The sequence below is a fragment of the Manis pentadactyla genome, chromosome 1, assembly GCF_030020395.1.
Source record: "Manis pentadactyla isolate mManPen7 chromosome 1, mManPen7.hap1, whole genome shotgun sequence".
In the NCBI taxonomy this organism is placed as follows: Eukaryota; Metazoa; Chordata; class Mammalia; order Pholidota; family Manidae; genus Manis; species Manis pentadactyla.
Genome location: NC_080019.1, coordinates 118,466,327 through 118,483,354, shown reverse-complemented (window position 1 = coordinate 118,483,354; position 17,028 = coordinate 118,466,327). Strand labels below are relative to the sequence as shown.

The 17,028-nt window shown below is 42.6% G+C and overlaps 1 long non-coding RNA gene across 1 annotated transcript in view; it reads left to right on the top strand.

Annotated features, from left to right (window-relative positions):
* The window catches only part of LOC118907024 (uncharacterized), a 38,234-nt gene extending 28,056 nt beyond the window's left edge, over positions 1-10,178 (top strand). The window contains exon 5 of the long non-coding RNA XR_008997217.1: positions 4,708-10,178. This is a non-coding gene — a long non-coding RNA (uncharacterized LOC118907024). The remainder of the gene's footprint in view (positions 1-4,707) is intronic.
* Positions 10,179-17,028: the final 6,850 nt, after the last annotated feature.

Below are 17,028 nucleotides of genomic sequence, written 5' to 3'. Positions count from 1 at the left end.
GCCTTTCATGGGTTAGCCTCAGCAGGCTAAATGGATTTCATGCCAGACTTTGACTGAAATAGAAAGCATAACCAACCATCTGAAGTCAACACAGCTTTTCCTATGAGTTTCATTGGCAAGTCTCAGTCAGACTGAGATTCATTCAAAGACTGTGATGGGAACACTACTGGCAAGAACAATCCTTCACATGGATATGTGCACAGCCATTATTTCAAAATTCTGTTAATTAAAGATGTATGAATACCCCTATTTTATAGTTGGTTACATGAATTTCTCAGGAAGATATTATGGATTTCCCATGTAAGAACCAAGAGTATCAGAGATCAGCTATGGTTTACAAAAATCTGATCAAATGGCTCAGAGAAATCAGCAATGCATCTTGTATTGCAAAGTCTTAGGTAAAGCCAACCCTATGTAGAAAGAGGGAGAAATGGAACTGCTCTCGTATGTGTAGGTAGGAGGCCAGAAATTTGTAGTTGAGGAAGCTGAGACAACCTAACTAGGGTGTGGCTCATTTGGAATCATACACTGGTGGGATCAAAACTGAGGCCTTTCCCCACTTAGCTGGCAAAGCCTGTGGGAGGCAGCAGAAATGAGAGAAAGCCCAGTCCTCAGACTCTCCAGAAGCACTGGGCTCCCCAACTCTTCAAATGTACTACACACGTCAAAACTGTGGGCCTCAGCTTTAGGGCATCGGCTGTAGGAGAGTGCAAGAAATGGGGTGTCAGTTATCAATCAGATTTTAAACGTTGACCTGTTCGGCATTCCAGACTGACAGGAACTAGACAACCAGGGAAGAGCACCTTCAGTAGCAGAGGAGGCAGCAACCCCCCTCAACCAGCCCCACAATGACAGACGATGAACACGTATTCTTGAAGCATCTTCCCTAATAGCTGTAATGATACCTTATGTTTGCATTGATCTAGTTTTCAAAGGACCTTTACATGCACCGTTTAGTTTGATCTTCACAATAGTCCTGTAAAGTAGTGGGGGCTGTGTCATTATCCTCATTTTACAGGAGAAGAAACTGAAACTTGGGGAGGTGAAGTGACGTGGCTGTGGCAAGAGCACAGCTGGTGGTTCCTGAGCATAACTCGGCCCTTATTCCTCCTGCGTGCTTCACTTTCTGCACTATCGTCTCCTGCTTGTTCGGGTGGTGTGTGGGAAACAGACGGGAAGATGTTAGAGATCTTCCTAAGGGTGTACAGAGGATAGCTCTGATGTGCTGAGAAGGTTTGCATACACCTTTATTCCTCCGAACCAGAGGCAGATGTTTAAAAGGGTATCAATACCCCTAAATTGTGACAACTGCATGGCTCTCATGAAAACTATCATTTCTTGCCCTTTTCCCTAAATATTATTAAAGGGAGAATTTTGGAAGAATGTCAGAAAGAGGCACATGGGAGCTGGGATTCTGTGAGACTCATCAATTTTTAAATTTTATGAGCTTCAGTCACATTCTTCTAAAGGGGAATACGAGCCATGTCTGATCTTTCTAGTAGAGCCATGATTCTTGATCTAGTTGGAAGGTAAACAACCTGTATTCCAGAAACAATTAGAGGATATATACATATGTGCAATTTTACATGCAGACAAGGAAATAGTTTCTAAATGAAGGTAAGGTCTTTTAGTTTTGGACAAACTAATCAATTTATGATATTTGTTTGTCAGTATTGATTTTTATAATATTACATGACATGTATTGACTATTATATGCTAAACACTATACTGAAGCTTTTGAATGAATTAATAATAGTAGTAACAGATCCCATGTTTTCCATATACCACACTAGTCTGGCAGTAAGTGTGGGGACATGATGTGCCCACACAGTCCTTTCCTGGTTCTTGTCCACGCCTGCACACCGACAGTACCCTAAAAAGTCCTCTCAGACTATTGCTGAGCAGCTTTAGGGGGTGTCTTGTGTGCTCTCAGTCTCAGCATCATTTGGAATATTTTATTGTAATCCTTCCAGTTCCTTCTGTGGACTGTATGGCAACAGATGTAGGCAAAGTCCTCCATGCTACTGTTCCAAATTCAAGTGCATGTAGCAGTCAAGGTGCAGACGACCACCCACAGCTGCACTGTCAAAACACTTGAACTACCCTGTCTGCCCCCGCAGTGTTCTGCAGGATGATGTCCCTTGGGCTCCTCATCCTTACAGACTTCAATGAAACCATTGTTACTGATTTATTATGAGCACCCACCCTTCTGACCTTTGGTGTGCATGGAGGCACCAGGCAGACCAAAAGGCCTCTGAGAGAGGCCCCACCCCTTTCCCCAGGGCCTGTTTCCTGTGGACCTTTGTTGGAGGCCTCTATTCTCTCCCGTCCTTCCTTCCTAGCAAGTTTCTAGGTCATCACTGCAAGCAGTCAGCTGCTGACCCACCCCACAGACTTACCAGTCCTCTGCAGACAGACCTCCATCCTAAGATGAACTCAGCCTAGCTGCCCATCAACACTGCCGCATCACAGATGCCCACAGTACATACGTATTCATGGTCCATGGGTAAATTGCTAAATTGTGCCATGCAGGCAACTGGAGAGCACAACTTAGTTGAATACAACTATGGGGTTAGGTTTTTAGGCTGTAAGGTCGAAGTTGCTGCTTCTCTGATCTTGAAAAGATGCAAGAAGCATAGGCTATTCCAGGAACATGGAATGGGCATGAGGCTGTACTGTATTCTTCCAAGTATGGAGGCCACCAAAGTAACATCCACTTCCATATGCTCAGGCTAAAAACTTACACTGCAGCTGGAGCCCCACCTGCACAAGGTCCTCTTGGAGGTGAGTTCTCCTGTCTCCTCTTGTCTCCTTTGTAGAAGCACTACAAGGCCCCTCACCAGACCAGCTGCCATCAGCCCAGCATGCCTGGCAAATGTCCTTAGCATCCTGCTTGGAGGTTTTGCTCTTAGAAGATAATGCAGAAACTCCTTAAATGAAGAGATCACTTCCTATGTCTATTTCACAGAGGAAGACAATATTTCAGGGAAGTGGATGTTTTACATCTGCACAGTTTTCCACTTAGCCTCTGACCTCTTCTACCACCACTGTCAATCTGATGACAGCCCAGCTTTCAGCCTTCCAGACAGCATTTTTCTCCAGTGAGAAAAAGTGCACCACAGGAAAGAGAAAGACTACTCAGGCCAAGACCTTCTCCTTCCCTGTCTCTGTGAGCAAATGGTTGCAGCATGCCATTGAAGAGAAGCTGAAGAAAGATGGAGAAAAGAGGTGTGTGTGCATGCACACGTATGGAGGTGTGTGCCTCTTGAAACACTTGCCCTCTACTGATGCCTTCTTTTTGGTGCTTCTACAGGAGTTGAAATTATTGCTTAGGAATCAGTTCTGAGGTCGCAGTTATGAAAAAAATGTTTTAAAATACCGTATGATTTTAAAGTTGGATTTCCTCTAATCTCTAACTACCAACAGACTAAGTGAATTTATACAATCCACTGAACTCCTTGCTTTTTTGCATAGATGAGAAAAATGTATTTATTCCACAAACATGCATGGAGAAGCCACTCAATGACATGCTACTTGTCATGTGTGTGGAGAAAGGTGGAGTTAGGAGATAAGCAAAATACAAGTCCTTTAGATCAAGTTCTTACCAGACTACTTAATCCATAAAACTCTCCTGTCCTGGCTTGTGGGATGCCATTTTCAGTCTCCATTACCAGGCCCTCCCTAGCCTCCCCTCCTAAGCCCACCCTTCCCTGCACTGTCCCTTCCACTGTATGTATGCACACACTCGCTCTCCCTCCCACGCTCCCTTCTATATTCTTACTATCCTGAACTACAAAGTACACGTGCTGTTTGGAGTCCCTGATGTTTTCCTATTTCTGCCCCCAAAGAGCCATTTCTCTCATGTTCATAGCATTATCACAGTTATAATTTTATCTTTATTTTTATCTTTTAATTAATGACTGGCCTACCTACTTGAGTGAAACTTCCATACAGACAAGGCTCACATCTTCTCTTCACCACTACCTGCAGAGCCCAGGCACTTAATATTTGTTAAATGAATGAATTAATGAACATTTCATTTCTACTCTATTTCAATATATTTTTCTTCAGGCTTATTTAGCCCAAATTGCCTCATTCTACAGAGGAGAAAACTGAATTCCTGAGAGAAAGAGATTTGTTCAGCATGATACCATGCCTTAGAGGCTGAGCCAGAACTAAAAATCAGGTTTCCTGATTCCTAGGAAAGAGTCCAGGTTCTTTCCATGCTGCTCTTTTTCTTTTGGGGTATAAGTGAAATGACTACCAAATAAAAAGAGAGAGTACTTTCTTAACTGAAATTTTGGTCATAGAAACTCCTGCTGGCTTGGTCGCCAGAAATTAGTTTTCCCTTAGATATCTCCCCTCTAGACTTGGGAATCGCCAAAGAGGAGATTCATATAGATGCACAAAACGCAGTGTCAGCAGCAACGCATCAGTCCTGATCTTTTGTCTCTACTCCCAGTTGCCCATAACTCATTCCTGCAGAATCAAGTCTGGAAACCTCACTGCTTCCACCCATCATTGCAAGACATCAAGTTTGATGTTGAGGCTTCTGTCTCCAAGGTTTCCGATCTGCAGGATGTGACACTGGTACTGGCTTCCTGGAGAAGGAAGGGAAGCATCTCCCCTGGTCCCCACCCCCACCCCCATGGCCTTACATACTATTCTCTGTGCACATTCACACAAAGGTTTTCTTAAATTCCCCAGATGTGAACAGCCTCAAAACCTTCTATCAACTGGATCCACAAACCAGCCCGAGGACTGCTGAGGGACAGCAGGCACCACTGACACCTGAATCATCTTCCCCAGCACAAGCCCGCTACCACGTCGATGAAGGGACACCGATGAGGACTGGGGCTGGGGAGTGGGATGTGGGGTCTACACCCCTTAGTCCAGGCTCAGCAGTCAGATATGTCAGTACCTGGGCTGAGGTAGGGCAGAAACGTAGATGTTCACACAGCAAAGCCGAATACCATCGTCTTTGTAACAAAGGCACTTTTGCTGTATTGAGAGCATCCGAGGTAGAACTGCTTAATGCCTGTCAGAGTTTCCTTTATAACATTCTATCTGTTTGCATCTCTCACTGAATGCAGCCCACTGTGCTTCTCATGGAAGGCCCTATGCTGCATCTTTTTATCTTATAGCACATCCTGCAGACTAACTCAATGGTTTTGATGCCATGAATTTTATCCAAAGAATAGTTGGTGAAAAATCATAGGCCAGTGGAAAGGAGGGTTAATGGAACAAAGCCTGACTTAGCCCCTCAGAGCACAGTCCTAGTGGGGATATGGAGGCTCTCTACTATTTTCTCTACTCCTTAATTTTTTTCATTTAGTAGGATTGGGGCTAGGATCTGGGGCTACCTAGATAAGACCCAGGTGTTGGCCTTAAGGTGCATACATGTTCCCACTGCACTAGATACATGGAAAGAGGAATCATCTAGCATCTAGCATGATACATGCTGTGCAGTGCTGGCCACTGGGTTGTCTGGGGACAAATACTTAGGATCCAGGTATCAGAAGAGCACACGTCAATGCCAGAAAGATCTACAATAGAGAAATACCAAAACAGGAAGTTGGATATCATCTGGACAAACCAGAGCCAGGTAATGGAGTGTGGAAGCAGATGGCTAAGTAGGACCAGACATTAGTCAAGATAACCAAATGGTACGCATTTGGGTGGAAACAGAACCATACCAGGAGAAAAGAGAGAGGGCATGAAAGGATCAGGGCATCTACAGCACAGGCAGCCCCTGGGAAAGCTGGACTGACACAGCCAGTAAGCACAAGGTGCAGCTCAGACCTGCCGGCCTGACAGACTTGGCAGGCACTGTGCTGCTGGGGATTTGAGATCCCATTTTACAATGTCCTGATTTGGGGGGGACCACTAAGTAACTGGATCAAGGTCTTATCAATAAAGATTTAGGGCTATAAATAGGGTCCCAGATGCCACAGATGCTCCCCGTTCTCTGCGGACTCCCAGCTCTGCAGAAGACCAGGCACAGAGCGCTCCACTCAGAGCTACGGATGTGGTGGGGAAGTGGAAACCAAGCCGACATTTGGTGTGTTGTAGCATTCCCAGCTCTGGTTTAACACAAGCGATGTGTCTCACTCACAAGCTGGCACTGAGATCTCATTTACATTTAAATAAGAGGCTTGTTAGTGCCAGCAGGAGGGCGCTGTCAATGCCAAGCCTGGCTCAGGATTCCTGCCAAGGAGTTTCTAAGAGCATCGCTCTAGGAAACTCCCCCAGAAGAGAAGCAAGCATGCCTTCTCATTAAGACAACTCCACCACAGTGGCATTTGCCTCGGAGCAGTAAGCCTTTGGCTGGGGCTGGAAGCAAGTTGTCGAGTCTTAGAAAGTCATTTGGTGCCAAGACAGTCATTTAGTTCAGTTTGGTTCAAAACACACTCAGAGACCACCTGGCACATGTAAGGAGGCCTGGTCAAGAGGGCGGCAGGCTCATTCCTGACCTCTGGCCCCTCCATCATGTAGGAAGGACATGCAGAAGACCATCTCACAACATAAAGAAAGGGAGGGCCTACTCTATTGTTGGGCAACTCTTAATATTGGTAAGTTCTTCAGGCATTAACAGGAAACGTGTGTGTCTGCTGTGAGGATGGTGTGCTAGCGACAGATGACAAGCAGAGAACATTGAGGAATAGGTGGGCTGTTTATGAAACCTCAGCAGTGATTGGCATTCTGATAACCTGGAGTGTGCCCGTCCAGTCTAAAGGAGAATGCACGACCCAGCAAAGAAGTGATCCTGGATGTTATAAACATGGGTCTTGTCCTATGTAGCTTCAAAGCTGATGGGATAGTCAGATAACTAGCCAAGAATTGCAACATGGTTCATAGGCTCTATCACAGGGAAGTAGAAGTTGCTGTAGAAACACATGGAGTGATGGGGTACGTAACAGAATTTAACAAAAGTTTTGATGTTTAAGTTCAACATGAAGGATGAGCACAAGTGACATAGGCAAGGATGAGAGGGGAGAAAGGCAAGAACAGGAGCAAAGGCTCTGAGACAAGATAGAGAGCAAAGTACATTTGAAACTTTAAAGAAATTTTCTATGATGGAAACTTAATGTCCAGGGTAGGGAAAGGATAGAGAGGAAAGTGGGAACTACATTATAAATATTTTCAGTCCAAACCACTGAAAGGGTTTAGATTTTAATGTAAGAGAATTGAGCTTAAGTGGAGGAGTAAAAGAATCAGGCTGAGTCTTCTAAAGTTTAAATACCTCCAGTTCTGATAAAAGAGGCAGCATGGTAGACAGAGAGGAGCTCAGGACTTGAAGTCAGAAGGCGGTGGGCCCTGGTCACAGCTCCACCACTGTGTCATTTATCTCACCTGCCCTCATCCTCAGCCTCTTTCCATCTAGTCTCTTCTTTGTTAAATGGGAAGAGCATATACCAGTGTTAGTAAAATAATGGGAGAAAAAGAACTGTCATACTCTGTTGGTGGTATGGTAAAATAGTAAATTCTTATTAAAACCTAATCAGGACTACTTGGCAATAAATGCCAGAAACCTTAAGAATGTGAATTCTTTCGGACCTACAATTCCATTTCTAATATTTAGCTTAAAGAAAAAATTAAGTATTTTCTGCCAACATTTAACCACAGTGGTATTCAAGGTAGTATTGCTTATAAGAGCCCCCAAAAAGTATAATTTAAGTCTCTGATGATGGATATTCCATAAGCCTTTTATCCTGTTGAGGTCATTTTGGCCATAACAGTTAAACCAGATTGGCTCAGACACTCATCCTGTATGCAGGGAAGACCCTATAACCCCAATCCTAATACATCTGGTGATTCTTATTCTCCTCATTGCCTCTGCCTCCAAAATCTGTTGAATTCTCCATCTCCACTCTATATTTTGACCTTCCCCAGCTGTCCTTTTTCTGCAATGCACCACTCTGCATGGTACAGTCTACCCCAAATACCCTTCCCTCCTCCACGTTTCTTGGCCACAGATAGCATGTGGTGAGATTTTATTAAGGGCTTGACAGTGAAGGGGCTGACATCCAGCAGGAAACTACCTTTCTCAGCACAGTCCCTGCCCCTGTCTTCAGCGTCTTTCCATCTAGTCTCTCCTTTGTTTTCCAGGGCCCCTCATTCTCAGCCTCCTTGGCTACCCACCCCTAGGGTACTTTCCTTCCCTTATGTTTTTCAAATTCAGCTGCCTCTCTACTTCTCAGTTCCTGTGCCACCCTGACCAGATGCTCATGAACAGATCTTACTCAGGAGCTTACCCATGAACAGCACAGAAGAGTCTCACATTTCTTTCCTTCTCTTGCTCCCCTGTGGTCTCCATAAGTGGAAGGATGCAGCATAAGGATTTATTTCCCCATTCATATGCATCATACCACCCTCTTCCCATTTTAGAAGGCAAAAGAGGCACAGTAATTTTGCTTTGGTTTTAATACACTTACTGCCCTTAGGAATAATCTCAGTGTCCCCAGATCAGGAATGAAATAAACTATGGCAGTGGAACCCAGTGGAGAGGTTAAGGTGATGCTGCAGAACAGGTTTCAACACGGGAGAATTCAGGATCCACGGTTAAGTGGAAAATGAAAATACATAACAATATATATATACTACCAGTTCATTAAAATATGTCTGTTTACCTGTATGTTTGCAGGAAAAAAAGATGGGAAAATGGCACCGGTTATATCTAGCGCAGCTGTTCTCAGGGGGAGGGATTTTGCCACTAGGGGGCATGTGACAATGTCTGGTAACATTTTTGATTGTTTAGTGGGGTTGCAAAGTCTTCCAGTGGGTAGAAGCCAGGGATGCCGCTCAACATGCTGCAGAGCCCAGGAGAGCCCTCACAACAAAGTGTTATCCAGTGCAAAATGTCTGTGGTGCAGAGGCTGAGAAACCTTCCTCTACATCATAAGCGTATGGAGTACTAAAACTCTTTTTTTTTTTTTGCTTGTTTGTATTTTCTGTTTTCTACAATGAGCATATAGTTCATGTGTTGTTGTTGTTGCTGTTGTTTTTGAAGATATTAAGTGAATGCTTCTGAAAAACATCTGGGTCAAATGCCTGTATTTTTCCTATGAGATAACTTCTGTGAAAGCACTTAGTCTGGTGCCTCAGGTCTCCTCACCACTGCGGTGACTTTCCGTAAACCCACACCTTTAAATTGAGACCAAGGGGCTGGAGACCTGATACTGCAGAAGTAGCAGATGACTCTGTGCCCAGCTGTGCTCTGGTTATTCTCCCTATGACGGCCCCAGCCTCTGGACAGAGTCATCCCACAGCCCACCCAAGGAACTTGCTGTCCACTGAAACTGTCACCGATATGGTGCCAAGGCAAATTGTCAGAACCAGAGGTGGTGCAGGGAGCCTGTCCACACCGCAGGCAGGACGCCTGTGCGCACCCGGAGTTGCTGACTGCTCATCTTCCCATCGTGGCCATGTCTTGGAACGTGGTTGCCTTGGAGAACCTTTGCAAAGGAACAGTTCTTGTGGTAATCAAAGTGTGTTCAATTGGAAGTTTAATTATTTGAAGAAGTAGTTTATTGCCCCACAGACTCCTCTGCTGTGAACACTGGACCTAATTTTAGTAGCTGGAATAGTGATGATTTAGCAGAGTCTCTGCATTTGATGGCTGTGGTTTCTGGGCCACCAACTGCAGTTGAAAAGAAAAAGGCAATCCTATCTGCCATGCAGTGAGTCCTTCTTCCTCGTTTCCAGGGAGCTGAAATGACTTGTAGGGGCTGGCTTTCCATTTAGCCCTAAAACTAGTGGAAACTCAGGCATTACAGAAATGACACCCTGGAAAGAAACCACCTAAATCATTGACAATGGATCTCAGAGAGGGGAGATTTTCCCCTTTGGCCAGGGATAGCGGGCTTTCTCAGGAATGTAGCATGGGACAGTCCATCCCTTCTGCCACCGGACTGGCTGGGGGAGAAGGGAAGCTGAGGCTGCTGACTGTCCAGAACCAAGTCTAAAGGTGAAGACTAATAGGGACCAGAGCCAGAAGGAGTTGGGTGAGGCAGGAGGTGACGTTTTCCAAGATTCTGGAAGGAGAGAAGGAGTAGAGGAAATATGGGGACTCCATTTGGTCTGGAAGGCTTGGATTAGACAGTCAGAGGAAAAAGACTTCTCCAATCTTCCAAAGGTACATATAATGGGTGTCCTTCCTCTGTTTTCTCTTTGGAGACATTCCTGAAGTTTCAGTTTTGCTCATTTCTCCGTTTTCTCTTGGACAGTAGTCATCACCAGTACTGTCTCCAGTGATCTAGTCCACATGGAACAAAGCTCTGAATTTCTACTCTCTGGAAACAACACTTGTTTCCCAGAAGGCAGAACTAAGAGGAACAGCCTACAGGGAGGCTGAAGAAACTGCTGGCAGCCCCACAGTATGAGGACTTGTTTTGGAAGGAACAGAGCTCCTGGGCAAGGAGAGTGTTCACACCAGGCCTGAACAGCGTGGTGCAGGTGTCACGGTGACACTGCAGATCCCAGGATGGGCAGGGAAAGAGGTGGCTCCTCACTCGGCGCCTTGGGTAAGGTCCTTTCTAACGTGGATTTCAAAATTCTGTGTTGCTTTTATGAATAACACAAAACAACAAAAACAGCAAAATCCAAGAACAAGAAGCCATCGCTAAACTTCAGGAAACGCTTGAGAAGTGTTTTTTGCCTTCCATTTTTTTCCCTCTCTCAAGTGGTTGTGATGTGCAGGAAGTCATTCTGTCCAGACAGTGACATGTGACAACAGCCACAAACTTTCCCATTCTACTGAGTCAAAAAAAAAAAAAAGTGCCAGAGGAAGTAATATTAGTCAGTACTTAGTCACACTGGAAAACAATAGGATGGTTCAGTTGGCTTGACATCACACATTTGCATCGGGTTATGGCCAAGTGAAGTGCCTTCTGTTGGCAAATTTTGTCTGGTATTTGAAGGGACTGAGTCCTCCCTCACATTTGTGTTACAGTAAAGAATACAAAATGGTTCTTCACAGGCCCTGAGGGAAAATGTTTCCTCATAAAAACTTAGAAAAAGTTTAGAAGAATAAAAATGGAGTTGAAAATCTCTCAGAAGCAAGAAAGAACAAGTCTATACTGATTAATGTTCCTCTCCTCCTGGAGAAATAGAATTGTCTTCCTCTTACTCTGCAACCAGCTCGCAGTCTCCGTATCCCTTGGGGACAACACTAGAAAGACAGCACATCTTAACCCTGACCACCCCATAGAGAAGCACCCATTCGCTCCACCTCCACTTAATATGCATTTATTCAAGCCTGTTATATTCCTGGATCCATGCACACAGAGGTGAGTAAAAAATTTCTAAACTTCAGGGTTTAATCTAAATGGACATTTGACTTTTCTCCTAGAAAAGTATATTTTAGTTTAATATAATAAATATCCTAACACAGGTCTGCTTAAAGTTGGACGGACTTACATATGTAACAGTGACAAACACTACTGGAAGTCAAGGAAAGGAATGACATGGGGTCTGGGTCTTGGAGTATGAGTAGTGTCCAAGGTAAACAGAGCCAGACAATAAAGTGGAGAAAACAGGTGGTATTCTGTAACAAGTGACAGTAGGGGAACGGGCTGCTCTCCATTTGCATTTCTGCATTCTAAAGGGAGAATGAGGAAATACAGATTGGAGTGGGCAGGGGCTCGACAGGAGTCAAAGAAGTGAAAAATTATAGAAAGTGAAAAACAGGGTTGGTCTGCTAGCTGGCAATCACTTTTGGATTCTGTCCTCCCACAGAGTCCGGGAGACAGAGTCCTCATCCTTCCTGATAATTACATTTCAAAGGAATGGCTTTGAAGTCCTTGAGAAAGACATTCCTGGGCTGTAGGAGACACAGACATATATATCACTAAGGGACAGAGGAAGGCTTTACAATTAAAAGTTTTTTGTTTTGTTTGCATTTTAGAATAATAAATGCTCTAATAAGAGTGGGTCAGAGACCTATTGTCAGGTCTTGGCCAGAACAAATGGTAAATTCTCTTGACAGCCTTGAGCTTCTTCAGACAGGAATTCAAAGGAGGGCTGGGTTGTCCCAAGGATGTGGCCTTGGGCTGCCAGCAGCCACATCAGGGTTGGTCAAGTCTCTTGGTGCATGAGTTTGGCAGGAGTCCTTATGTGCCAGAGTTCTGGTGAGGTTCTCAGTGGGGGCCAGACAGGAAGGGGAAGGGGCAATCTAAATGCAAAGAACTGAGTGCAAACCATGGAGAAGTGAAAGGCATGGTCCAGATGCTGCATGGTTTAATGGACGGCATGTTGGAGGAGGAGTGAGAGTAGATAAATCTGGAAAGATAGAGTCTTCAAGGTCCTGCCAAGGAATCTGAATTGTATATGCGGGGTGACAGAGGGACAGTAAAGGTTAGGGTCAGAGGAGCAGTGTGGTTGGACTGTAGCTGGAAATAGGCGGGCTTAGAGGTAGGGGTGAGGAGGTGAGTTCAGGAAGGCTGAGACAGGGAGGTAAATATGGACTGTGATTCCTGAAGGATGTGTATGGAAGAGTGCATGAAGTGGGAGAGATGGGTGTTAAGAAGAGTGAAGGGCCAGGATGTGGGGAGCCATTAGACGAGGAAACGATGGGGAGAGATTTGAGATAAAATTGAGGTTTGGGACCTACGTGAGCAAAAGGATATGGTAGGCTTTGTTGACATGACCATTCTGTTTGTTTTCCCTTCTTCCTGTTTACCTGGTTCATTCCCTATGTAAGAGAGTGGGAGGCTCTCTGACCTGAATTTAGGAATCTTGTTATAGTCACTTCATGGAAACATAGTAACCTGCAAACTATGTTTCAGCAGAATCCTCTACCACTGTTAGCTTTACATCATCACAGAGACATAATGAGTATTTGATTTCCTTTCTGAGCACAATAGCCAGGGCAAAAGAGGTGAAATGCTTTGCTTTGGATGTGCATCTGGGGTGAAGTTGAAAGAGGACCAATTTAATTTCACTGGATGATAATTTACTTAGGGTCTGCGGTGTGCCAGGCTGTGCTGGATACATTAGGGAACCTAAATTAATAAGACCATTTTCTTCCCAGAAAAATCATGACAATTGTTTGGGTATGCAGACACGGACACAGCTGAGGAATGTCGGTAGGCTAGTTTGTACTGTAATGGGATCCTGGAAGAGGGGGTAATCAGTTTTGATAAAACAAGCAGCGAAGACTTCTCGGAAGAAAAGTCTTACTAGAAGATGCTGGGGGCAGAGAAGTGTGGAAAAAGGCAGGGGAGGTATCCTGTAATTGCACAGCCCACACTGAGAGCTGTGCTCGCCATTTCCCATCTTTCCATTTATCCTCAAGTACATTTACTAAAGAAGTTACTTTTAGGATTTTGTATAAAAAGTGGTAAGAAGAACTGGAGCCTCCCTCAGCTCTTTCCGAAGGCAGCCTTGATCTCAGATGCACCAGTCCTGGAGATATATTGAGCACTAGACTTTGCCCTAGACTGGAAAGTAGAGTTATGAGGGAGCACTTCTTCCTTTTCTATTTTAACTATTATATTATGAAATATATGATAGCTATGTAGCACATATTATAATATATAATAATAAAATGAATGCTTATAAACCTGCAATTCCACTGAAGAAATCTAATATTAATAACATCACTGAAGATCCCCTATATCTTTCACTGATCACATCTCCCTCCTTTTATGCTATATCCCCAGGATATGTATATAAAGAATTATGTGTAAATCCTTAGACTATATAGATTTGCTTGTTTTTAAGTTTTCAATAAATGATAAAATGTGAATATATTTATTCTTTTATGACTGTTCTTTTCCTCTAATGTTACATTTCTGAGAATTGACCTTGATTTTTTCAAACAGAGCTCATTAATTCTCACTGTTATACATTATTCTATTGCAGGAATATATTAATATTTCCTTAGCAGTTCTCCTTGGATGGACATTTGTGTTATCTTTAGGTTTTTCTTGTTACAAACAGTGCTGTGTATTTTTGTACATGCCTCTGGGGTTCATGTGCAAGTGTGGAACTGTTGGTCACAGGATTGGCTGGTAATGCTAAATTTTCCAAAGTGATTTTAGCTATTTACAGTCTGACTAGTATTACAAATAAATAACCTTTGTTTTGTAAATGAATAATTCTTTTATTTACAGCTGAAAGTGCATCTTTTAGAATTTCTTTTATTTAGGGTCTATGGACATTAGGCCCTCTCAGTTTTTACTTATTTCTAAATATCCTTGTTTTTCCTGAAATGGAAATTATAGATAGAACACTTTTCCTACTCTCTTCTACATTATCTCTGATAACTTGAAATTACCAGACTTTGAGATTTTTGCTGATCAGATTGGTGTAAAATAGTAACTCAAATTGGCTTTAATTTGCATTTCCCTAGTGACACAATTTTGTATGTCATTAGCCATGTGTTTCCTCTTCCATGAAATGCCTGTTCTTGTGCCCATTTTTCTATTGAATTTCCTTTTTTGAGGAATTCTTTGTATATTCTGGAAAGTAATCCAGTTAGTGTTATGTCTGGCAAATACCTTTTCCCAGCTTGAAGCTATTGTAGGTCTTTTGATTAACTACCTTTCTTAATTTTATGGGGGTCTAAGTTAATTCTTTTATTTACAGCTTAATATGTGTTTTTTAAAATTTTGTTCAGGAAATCCTTTGTAATCTAAAGGTTATAAAGATTTTTTAAGAACTTTTGCCTTCTTGACGTAGGTGATTCACTATCGAGGTGATTTCTGCATAGACAGCCTTTACTCAGTTAAGGAAGTTTCTTTCTATTCCTAGTTTTCTAAGGGGTTGTTTTTTATCATAAGGGTTTTTATTTTATTATACTATTTTTCTACATCTATGAGATGTATTTTTTTATTTTGTTCTGTGAAAGTGAGTTTTATTAATACACTTACCCATGTTTTACTACTTTCCTACTCCTGGGATAAACCTACTTCACTTGAGATTGAACCACATTGTTGCCATTTTCTTTGCTCACCATCCCTGTTACATCATGGATATTCCTTCTTAGTCTATTTCCTTTCTTCCTGAAATATATCTTTTAAAATTTATTCTAGTTAGGGTCTTTGGATACTAAGCCCTCTCACTTCTCATTTACTTCTAAATGTCTTTATTTTTTCTAGAAATGGAAATTATAGTTACGACACTTTTCCTACTCTCTTCCCAATTATCACATTCATTGGTACGAAAGCACTGGACTGAGGCGGGAGGCCAGGATTCAAGATCCAGCCTTGCCAGTCACTTATCTTGGGGCTGTGAGTCAATCCCTTCATGTCTTTGGGATGCAGTACTCCTCTCATCAGATCGAGCACAAGTTCTCTAAGGGACCTCCTAGTTCTCACATTCTATAGGTAGGATCGAATGACTATGCAGCATCGGAACAGAGCAGAGGGGGCTGAAGAACAGAAATGACTAATTTGAGAAAAATAGGGAAAAGGATGACAAGCTTATATGTTATATGCCCTCCTTTGTTTACAACTTTGTCAAGAGGTTATGAATATCCTGAGTACCAGAAATTTATCTATCATTTGTTTATTCAAAGATTTATCTTGTGTCTGATGCCTTTAAAAATGGTGGTCTCTTGCATGTGTGAGCATCTGCAGTGCTCAGATTTCTCAGCATTAGCAGGCTAAAACATGACGTTGGGGAGAGAAAACTCAAGGCCTGAGTGGGAAAGAGAAGGGATACTCTATTCTGAATTTCATGGAAGGAGTTTCATGGACTGCTAGTTCTAGGCACTTAAGGGTTAGTGGACAGATGACTGGACTGGGTGTCAGAACTGAGCGCTCCTGCAGATCTGTTATTTTAAAAAATGAAATATAAAAATACTTAGTTGAAGGAGTGGATGTTCCTCATGGGTTATTAACTTTATTTCTTGCATTCTCAGCATTTTATTCTGTGAAATGAGGGTAAAGTAATTCTAGATCACAGAGCTATTAAAACTGATGTAACGAAGAGCAAAAGTTTTGAAAATGCTAAGTTACTCTATGTGTCTGATTCTTCTCTTCCTTCCCCATAGTTATCTCTATCCATATCTATTAACTCTACTAGACTATAGATTTATTGAAAGTGGGAACTGCTGGATTTACATTTGCATCCTTCAAGATGCCAAGTACAGAGCAGATTCTCAGTGTCTAAAAAGTATGCAGAGTACAGATGGAATGAAACTGTAAAAGGGTCAACTAGTTGGTGGTGATGAGTGGCAGACACTGCTGCCCTCCACTCCTAAGGACCCATTTACATGGATCCAGCTTAAAGGGAAAATTCTTGCAAGTCTAAGACACAGAGGAGTCATTTAATTTTTTTATTTTACACTATTATATTGGTTTCAGATGTGCAACACAGTGATTCAGTAATTATATACATTACTAAATGCTTACCACAGTTAAGTATAGTTACCCCATTGCTATACCAAGATATTACAGTATTATTGGTTATATTCCATATGTCATGCTTTCATTCCTGTGACTAAATTATAATTTGAAGTTTGTACTTCTTTATCCCATTCACCTGTTTGACCGGTGCCCCCACCTCTCTTCTCCTGTGGCATTTGTGAGTCTATTTCTTCCTGTTTTGATTTTTAGAATCCACATATGTTAAATCATTTGGTATTTGTCTTTCTCTGACATATTTCACTTAGCATGATACCTTCTAGGTCCATCCATGTTGTAGCAAATGGCAAGATTTCCTTCTCATTTATGGCTGAGAAGTATTCCATGGTGCAGATATACTGCCTCTTTTTTATTCATCTGTCAATGGACACTTGAGCCGCTTCCATTATCTTGGCTATTGTAAATAATGCTGCAGTAAACATAGGAGTGCAAATATTTTTTCAGATTAGTGGTTTTGTTTTCTTTGGGTAAATTCCAAGAAGTGAATTACTGGGTCATATGATGTTTCTATTTTTAGTTTTTTGAGGGACCTCCACATTGTTTTCCACAGTGACTTAACCAATTTACATTCCCACCAACAGTGCAGGAGGGTTTCCTCTTGTCTACATCCTGTCAACATTTGCTATTTCTTGTCTTTTTAATATTAGCTTTCCTGATA